Source organism: Vespa mandarinia, chromosome 2 (genome assembly GCF_050613455.1).
Source record: "Vespa mandarinia isolate Hongniang chromosome 2, ASM5061345v1, whole genome shotgun sequence".
Classification (NCBI taxonomy): Eukaryota; Metazoa; Arthropoda; class Insecta; order Hymenoptera; family Vespidae; genus Vespa; species Vespa mandarinia.
In genome coordinates, this window is record NC_140811.1 from 13827501 (window position 1) to 13837500 (window position 10000).

The following is a 10000-nucleotide window of genomic DNA, read 5'->3' on the forward strand; positions in this document are numbered from 1 at the left end:
ATATATATAATATATATTTTATATATATATATATATATATATATATATATATATAAAAGAAAAAAACGAAAAAGAGAGAAAAAAAAGATATTCATTCGCATCACGTATTTACCCATTCAGTTGGTAAATCGAGATTAGTGATTTTTATTCTTTTTTTCTTTTTCCATTATTTTTTCTTTATTTTATTTTTTTTTTTTATTTTTTTTTTATTTTTTCATACTTCGTAGAAATTCATTTAAATTAATTACACGAAAGTCATGTTAATTAAATTTCGTTTGAGTTTGACTGTAATGAGTTATTTGCTTAGAACAATTTTTTTTTCTTTCTTTTTTTTCTTTCTTTTTTTTCTTTTAATTAATTAGATTAGCATACAATATTTACACAATATACATGTTAAACAATGTTATATATGTATATTCTATATTATATGATATTGGATAATGTTATATACTCATCGTGTATAATGTAGAGATTTATATTTGTATGTATTGTTCTATACATATTTTATATTATATATTCTATAGTATACAATATTATACAATATTATATGCGCATTGTGTATATTATAACACAATACTATTAATTACTATATATATACTAATCATATAATATTAATAAAGTTTTTATCGACTTTACTTAAAAGCAAATAAAAACAAGAGGATACGTTATAGCAATATTACAAATTAACAAATAAAAAAAAGAAAAAAAGAAAAAAAAGAAAAAGAAAGAAAAATAGAATGGTATGATAATATCATTATGAATAATATTTTTTAAACGAAATTTCAATGTAATCGTAATGAAAATTTTAATTTTACATAGCTATTATATCGAATCGGAAATACTTTTTTTTTTATACTTTATTTACGTATATTTTTCTTTTCTTTTTTCTTTTCTTTTTTTTTTTTTTTTTTTTTTTCTTTTCTTTTTTTAATTATGTTGGTGAAAATCTTGTTTACTTCGTACACTCTTCGTCTTCATTCGTTCCTTTTGAAAACTCTTATGAGATGTAGAAAAAGGGCCGAGTCTAACGAAGAGAGAAAATTAAGAAGGCGAGACGCGTGGCACTTGGTAGTAAGCACGCTTCGGAACGCCATGCCGTGTTGTGTCTAAGCAACGTCTAATAAGATATTCAAGACATCTCGTCATCGACGAACTCGATCATTACCGGCTCTTAACGCTTATACAGAGACTTCACTTGTCTCTCTTATAAGAAACGCGTTTTCTTAACTCCTGGCCATCGCGGAATCTTCTCCGCAAGGCGCCTTCTCTTAGTTTTTAACGAAAAAAAAAAAAAAAAAGAAAGAAAAAAGGAGAAAAAAAATCGCATCTAATACCATCCTACCGACGATCTAACGTTTCCTTAGTTACGATCGGAATCATTATCCTTTCCTAATTATTTCCACAACTTTTCTTTTTACTTTTTTTTTTTCCTTTTTCTTTTTAATTAATATTTAATTTCTCTTTATTTTTTGTTTTCTTTTTTCTTTTTTTTCCTCTTTTCGTTTTTGTTTTTTATTCGTTTTTTTCTTTTTATATTGCAAATCTATCAAAATAAAATTGTTCGCGAGCGGAACAATTGACGAAGATTCAATTGTATCACTTTTGTTCGATAATTTGAAATTGATTATTAAATTTTTGATATAACAATTTGTCTTCAATTTTAAAAGAATTATTATACACGAGAACGATTTTTACTTACTGTTCGAATTCATTTTTTATTTACTTACGAATTCATTATTTGAAAATTTGTTTTTCTTTGTTTTTTTTTTTTTTCTTTTGAGAGAAAATATATTAAGAAGTGAAAAATTAATTTTCTTTCGCCCCGTAATATATTTTGTAGAAATTTATGAAATACGATAAAAATAGATCTGGTAAAAATCTTTGTTATAAGAAACGAAGTATCGAATACCTGGAAAAGATATCCGTATCCTTAATTGAACATTCACATGAAGTAATTAATTAGAAAGAACTTTTCCACCGAAAGCATTCACTTTCGACGGTCAATGTACGCGTTTCATTGAAGCATTCTTGGATTATTTTTATGATACAAAGTAAAAAAAAAAAAAAAAAAAAAAGAAGTTTCGTATTTTATTTTTTTTTATCATTGAATGTTGATCGTCGTTTAAGATCTACGGTAAATAAATGCATTATGCGTTTCGAGGATCGTGGATGAGGTTAATTTTGCGGTCGAAGATATTTAGCGAGAAAAAGGGCGAGAGATTCCCTTGAGGTCCTTAATATACTTGACCGATGTCTGAAGGGAATCGTGCTAACGATCTCTCTCTTTCTCTCCCCCCCTCTCTCTCTCTTTCTCTCTCATTTTCTTCTTTTACCATCATAATTGCACTGAGAATTCGTTCGTCCGCCTAATTAAACGAAATCATTAATTAATCTTACGGACGATTAACCCACTTCTTTTTCTTTTTTTCTTCTTCTTCTTCTTCTTCTTGCTCGACTATTCTTCCTCATAAGTAATTTTATGTTTATATATATATATATATATATATATATATATATAAGATAGATATATATTTATTAAGAAATAAGATATATATTTATATAATATATATAATAAAAAAGGAAATATATATATTTTCTCTTTTTTCTTTCTTTCCATCTTCCTTTTTTTTTTTTTAATATCAAACTATCATCATTCATTTATTCAAATTTTAATATTTAATTCATTTTTCAAGTATTAATTAATACGATTTAATTTCAGAAAGTTCTCTGGAATGCTTTTTTTTCTTTTTTTTTTTTTTTTTTTTTTTTTTTTTCTTTCGTGTCGAATTCTCTCATCGTCCACATCGGTAAATTTTGACATTTAATTCATTTTCCATAAATTAATATGCATAAAAACGATTCGATCTTAGAAACGTTTGACATACTTTTTATTCATTTTGTCTTCTCTCTCTCTTTCTCTCTCTCTCTCTCTTTTTTTTTAATGTCAAACTCTCATCGATATTCCTAAATGTTGAGATGTTAATACATTTGTCGAATGTTAATTAAGACAATAACAATTTAACTTCATAAACGTCGTAAATATTTTACATAATGATCTTCGAAAGAAGAAATTCATATATTTTTCAATATCGACGAAAGTAATATATATTTTAAGTTATCGGTTAAAATTCTCTCCAGAATGTTTTTTTTTTTTTATCTTTGTCTTTTTATTTTTTTTTAAACTTTCACCTTTTAATAGTTGAAAAGAACGATTTCGTTCGAGATACTTACGAGTTAAAATATTTTCCGTCTGGTACGTGACGTGCGGAATAGTTTTTTAAAAGGTTACCAGGAAACTGAGATACGTAAGATTAGTTCGAAAACGTACGGAAAGAAAAGTAGTAAACGGGCAAGAATTTCGCTTTAATAAGGCGTATCACGTTTCGATAGGTGCTTTATGGATTGACACGTTCGTGTTTCATTGGATTGGATCATTTGTTAAGTCAATGTACCAAGATGTAAGCAATGATGTCACATGGACTTATAGTGCAATGTTACGAACGATCACGTTTCGATCTTAAAGATTTATGATTCGTAAACGATCATACGTACGTCTTTGATGATTAAATCATTTTTCATTATCGATAATCAATTTAACAGAAAGTTTACGTTGATACATATTATTGATCGATATATATTCTCACTTAAACATACACTCAAACTTTTGAAATTATTAAAATATATAATTGTTCAAGTCGCTATTATAATATTATTTATTGTCATGTATTATATATAATATATCAGTATTACAGATAACATTTAATTTATTTTCAATACAAAAATATTATATCTATTGATTATATTTTATCGTTATAGCTCAACGTTTGCCAATTAAATCTATTTATAATGGCAATGTATTTTTGTTGGCTGTCTAATCGATATTTTAATAACAATTATACGTATATATATATATATATATATGTATATATATGTATATATATATATGTATATATATGTATATATATATATATATGGACATAGACGGTGTGAAATTACTTTGTGTATATACGTACCTAATTACGAGTCAACAATGTACGAACTTTACACTTTACATTCAACTTTTTGCAAATCAAATTCACCATTTTACAAATTAAATTTTACTACAAAATTATTTTTTCTTTTTTTGTTTTTCTTCTTTTTTTTTTGTTTAACTTTTATAACAAAAAAAAAAAATAAAATCGAAATTGCTTCTTAAAAAATTCCAAATTTTATTTCGTGTATAGTAGTTATTTCAAATTTTAAAAATATGCATAAATATATCGGTTACGTTATTTATAATGCTGGAAATAATTAATTGTAATTAATAATAAAATCAACATAAAATATTTCTCTCGGGCAATAAAATATAAACCTGTCTGAAATGTTTACAATTTACAGGAAAGAGTAATTTCCTATAAATGTGTTCTCTGAGATTAGAACAAAATATAGAAACTTATAATAAATATTCAATAAATTAATTGATCGTTGAACGAATGATATCGTTATCTGAAATTTTAATTATGAGTAGTCACATTTGTTTCAAATATTTCCTATCATTACTTTTTATTGTAAAAATAGAAAGACTATAATTCTTTAGGAGGAATATCGTAGGATGAAAAAAAAAAAACTTGATATATAAAAATAACAAATTTTATTTGCAAACGATTTAAAAGTGATTTGCAACGAATTTAATTTATAATGCAAAACTTGTATTTAAACGTGAATATAAACGAGTTTGAATTTATCTCGAGTTAATAAACATGCAAGAAATAGCGAAGAAGAAGAATAAGCGGAAGAAAAAGAAGATGATGATGATGAAGAAGAAGAAGAAAAAGAAGAAGAAGAAGAAGAAGAAGAGGGCGGCTGGTTTGTTTTACGTCTGTTCGATTTTGATCTCCATCGTAAACGCTTTATTACGACACGATTCGTTTTTGATTCCAGATTCTAATCGTATCATTAACAAACTGTCTTAGGAACGTACGTTTATGCGATCGGTGATCGGTCATCGGTATATCCTATACGTCAAAACGACATGAAACAGATCGTATGCTGTCCGTTGCATGCATACGGATACTTATTCTCTTATATGTATTATACACGTATAAATATGAATACATGTACACGTACACATACGCATACGCGTACACAAATATATGTGTATATATATATATATATATATATATATATATATATGTACATATATAATTACATAGAAGCATATGTAACATGTAAGAGAGATACGTACGATAACGCAGCATCGCGATGCGCTTCATAAACAAAGGAACCATCATCGAGAGTCTGTTGCTCGACAGTTTAGGTCAGCCAGCATTTCATGTAATCTCGTTACACCTACACGCATGTATATGTGTGTGTGTGTGTGTGTGTGTGTGTGTGTGTGTGTGTGTGTGTGTGTGCGTGTGTATGTGTATATATACGTACATAAGAAAGCAGACGAAGATATATAGGGGCTGAGAGGATAACGCCTGCTAATTGCAAACAATACTTGCTTTATCTGTCGGTTCAGGTGCAGCCAGGGGGTAAAAAGGTAATCGGTAAACATTTGTCGTTGAACTCAACCGGATGCGACACTATTTTTCTGAACAAATGCTTACTTTTATATTCTTTTTTTTTCTTTCCATTTTCTTTTTTTTTTTTTTTTTTTTTGTTATTCGTATATACGTATATGTATGTATATTATAGTAAATTATAATATAATACAGTATATAGTATTATTGTATTTTGTATTTTATGTATATATATATATATATATTTTATTTTTTAATATATTATAATATAATATATTATATATATTGTAGTGCATAGGATATGTGCGTGTATGTATATATATAAAATATAATCCTTGCTTGCATATTCTTTTTTTTTTTTTACTAACCGTATATGCATATATGTATATATAGTATAATACAGCAGTATATAGTATAATGCTTACTTTATATATATATATATATATATATATATATATATATATATATATATATATATATATTAGTGAGTGAAAAAAAAATAAAATATAAATTAAGCCTTTGTTATACATACGTATACTTGCTGTAACAAAAGCTTTCGTTGATAAGTCTATAGTTTTGTATATGTATAGTATGAGAGTTCCTTTTTAGAAATAAGTATGTATACTACATTAGAAAGGTTTCATGAATCTTATCGCCCACTTTCCTTATCTTTTTCTATACAAGTACTTATACCCTATAATGTTTTTGTTCTATTCTAAATGAATTTCAAAAACTCGAAACCTATTTCTTTATCATCGTATTCCTATCTAATGTAATATATTACTGTTTTCTTAAGTGAAAATAAAATGATATAGTTATAATGTAGAGAGATCAATTTTTTCTTTTTTCCTTTTCGATATAAGAAAAAAAAAAAAAAAAGAAAAAGAAAAAAATGAAAAAGGTTATCTCTTTCTTTACCGATGTAGAAACGATATCTCTATATCTGATAATTCATTGATATTTTGATCAATCGTTCTTATTATCGATCGACTTTTATTATTGTCGAAGGACAATGGCATTAACGTCGGAAAGATCAAAGAAGTTCATTCAAATTCATGAAGAGAAAGAAAGAAAGAAAGAAAAACTTTTAAAGGAAAAACATTTAATAAGAAAAATAATTGTTTAAAAAGTTTAATATATAAGTATTTACGACATTTAGTTATTTACGACGGGAATAATAATAGATGATAATCAATTTAATTATTTATTTCACATTGATAATAAATAATAATGTTATATTTACGACTAAACATTAATCGTACATAATTAATTAAATTATTCTTCTTCTTTTTCTTCTTTTTTTTTCTTTTTTTTTTTTTGCATCTATAATAAATATAATATCTTATTTGCGACGAAATATACGCACGTCTGAATCAAAATTAATTAGCGAGACGAAAATCGAATTTATTTTTTATTTACTTTTACATTTTCTATAAATTCATTCTCGGGTTAAATATATATTACGTGTCATGTATGTATCCAGATATATATGTATGTATCTATTTGTGCATTTATCGTACGTATCTATGTATCTATGCATCTATGCATATATTTATGTAGGAGAGAAAAAATATTTTTCTTTATACCACGTGCTTTAGCGATTTCAAAATTTTCATGTTGCAAAAACGTAATCATCGTCGTCCTCGTCATCGTCGTCATCGTCGTCGTGCGTGGTCGCCTTAAACGCGAGATAACGTTGTAAATTATGAGAAACGTTGTTTGCCCTGCCAACCGGGGAACGGAAAACGCACGCGGGAGAGCATGTCTTGATAAGCTTTTTTCTTTCTCTCGATTAACAACAACAACAAAAAAAAAAATATATATATATATATGAAAGATCGAGTCGTTCAAAGTTTCTTTGATTATCATAATGAATTCTTTATTATCTCTTAAATTTATGTACTTTTTTCTTTATTTTTTTTTTCTTTCTTTTTTAAAAGAAAATTTGATCTCTGAATTGTTAACATATATTTACCACGTAATATTGTTTTATACATTATTATTACTTATTACAAAATTCATTGTTTTTAGTTCATATCTGAAATATTTAATATTATATAAATATTACTTATAATAATATAATTATGCATTATAATAAATATAACTTATATACTGATTCATTTATACACTACACTTATACTATACTAATGGTAAATATAAGTTACACTTACAATTAGTATAGTGTAATTAATATACAATATAATACATCGTATAAATATTTAATATGATAGTATATTATAGTAGGTACTATAATTTTTATAGTACTTTTTTATAGTACTATAGTATTTTTATTGGTATTATGTGATTATGTTAAGTAATTATACTATACCAACAATAAGTATATTATACTTATTATAACTAATACCATAATTTTTATTTTATCAGTATAATATAATTATAATAATAGAAGTAATATACCATAGTTTTTATAATTAAATATACATAAATTTTTTATAAACACGAAAGAAAAATTGATTTATAGAAGAATTAAATTCCTATTATAGTCCCCACTTTGATTGAACAATTAGACGATTGAAAATTCTGCTGTTTTGTTCTTCTTTCTTTTTTGCTTTCATTGTTGCTTCTTTTCATAGAAAACATACAAAAACAGTTAGAAGGTGAAACCATTATGATCTAATCGATGAAAATTACACGTAGTATACCCAATTTCATGCAATTTTCGACAAGAGAAATTCCGGGGAAAGACCTAACGGCTTGGAATATTAGTCAAGGAGATTAAAGTCTCGCTCTTGGTAATAGCATTTTAAGTTGTAGGGAACTTAACCGTAAGCGAGAGATCCGTTATCGAGAAACATATGTATATATGTATGTATCTATCTATCTATCTATCTATCTATCTATCTATCTATCTATCTATCTATCTATCCATCCATCCATCCATCCATCCATCTAATGTACTTTTGCATTCGAAGAAATTCATCGTGTCTCCGGGAAAAACGTAAATCTATTTTCCGAGACGTGGTAACAATTAACTAAAAGAAAAAAAAGTGGGAGAGAGAGAGAGAGAGAGAGAGAGAGAAAATACAACAAAAAAAAAAGAAGGAAAGAAAGAAAGAATAAGAAAATAAAACAAAAAGATTGAACAAGATTGGCAAAATGAAGATTGGATCTCTCGGAGCTCGTTCTGATTACACCATTACCCACTTGCGCTTCCAATCGACGAGCTGAGGATGCGCTTGTAATTGGCTTACCGTAATTAGCATCTCGGAAGGGTTGATGGTAACAGAGGGGAGAAGAAGGGTGGAAAGAGAAGGCTATAGTGTAGGGAGAAGGTGGAGGAAGAGGAGGAGGTGGTGGTGGAGGATGAGGACGAGGATGAGGATGAGAAAGAGGAGGAGGAGGAGGAGAAGCAAATGAACGGAAAACTCGAGCGCCGGTTGACATAGTTTTCCTGACCTCCTGGAGATTCGCCAATCACGCGAATAGAATTTGCTGTTTAAAACACGCACACACGGATAATATCTATACATAGGTACGTACATACATATGTACACTTTACATACAACGGAGAAATGAATATTTAAATATATACGTTCGGCCAATTTGAATAACACTTTTGCTTCTTTCTTTTTTCTTTTTTTTTTTCTTTTTTTTCTTTTTTCTTTTCTTTTTTCGTCAATAATTTTTATTAATTAAATTGGACTAGTATATTTCGAAATTAATAGACTAGTATAGTCGAAATTACATGTTAAATAGATATGTGTGTATATATATATATATATATATATATATATATATATATATATGTATGTATGTATGTATGAGTGTTATGATCAATATAAATTAATTAAATGTCAGGGTTATGTCATTTTTATTACGTAGGTACTGCATATTTTATCGCAAATATAATAACCACCTCTTATTTACAATAGATAATCAAATATTTAACGGTACTTATGCAATATATAAAAGTTTTTGAAAAATTCTTGGCGGTCTTTGTTTTTTCTTTTTTCTTTCTTTTCTTTTCTTTCTTTTCTCTCGTTTTCTTTTCTTTTTTTTTTTCTTCTTCTTTTTTTTTTTTTTAATAGATGTGTGCGTGTTTTTTCTGCGTAAATGTTATTTTTAAAATGAATCTCACATTTTAAAGGGAAGAAAAAGTTTTAATACATATTACGTATTCTCTTTTCAATACTATTTTTTCATAAGTTATAAAAAAGGAGTCCGAAAAGAATGAAATTTTCGAGAGGAAAAATATGTTTCTTATTTTTTCAATTATACAATTAGATAAAAAAGAGAGGAAGAAGAGAGAAAGAGAGAGAGAGAGAGAGAGAGAGAGAGAGAGAGAACAAAAATCAAAAAGAAAAGGGACAACAGAAAGATCGACGAAATCGCGGAAGTTTATTAACTAGACTTCATAAATTCGATCGTCCTCCATTGGTCGAGGCTCGAAAGGTTGCCTCACATCGGTAGTCGCTAGCAGGTAATCAAGGTAGCTCTCGTGTATCGTAGTTAAAGAAAGGAGTGAGAGAGAAAGA

General features: G+C 26.9%; 1 protein-coding gene and 1 long non-coding RNA gene across 3 annotated transcripts in view; one reads left to right on the forward strand and one right to left on the reverse strand.

Annotated features, from left to right (window-relative positions):
• The window catches only part of trc (Serine/threonine-protein kinase tricornered), a 110322-nt gene that overhangs the window by 21011 nt on the left and 79311 nt on the right, over positions 1-10000 (forward strand). The window lies entirely within an intron of this gene.
• Positions 7963-10000, reverse strand: part of LOC118440830 (uncharacterized) — a 3923-nt gene continuing 1885 nt past the window's right edge. Inside the window, exon 3 of the long non-coding RNA XR_004837940.2 lies at positions 7963-8088. This is a non-coding gene — a long non-coding RNA (uncharacterized LOC118440830). The remainder of the gene's footprint in view (positions 8089-10000) is intronic.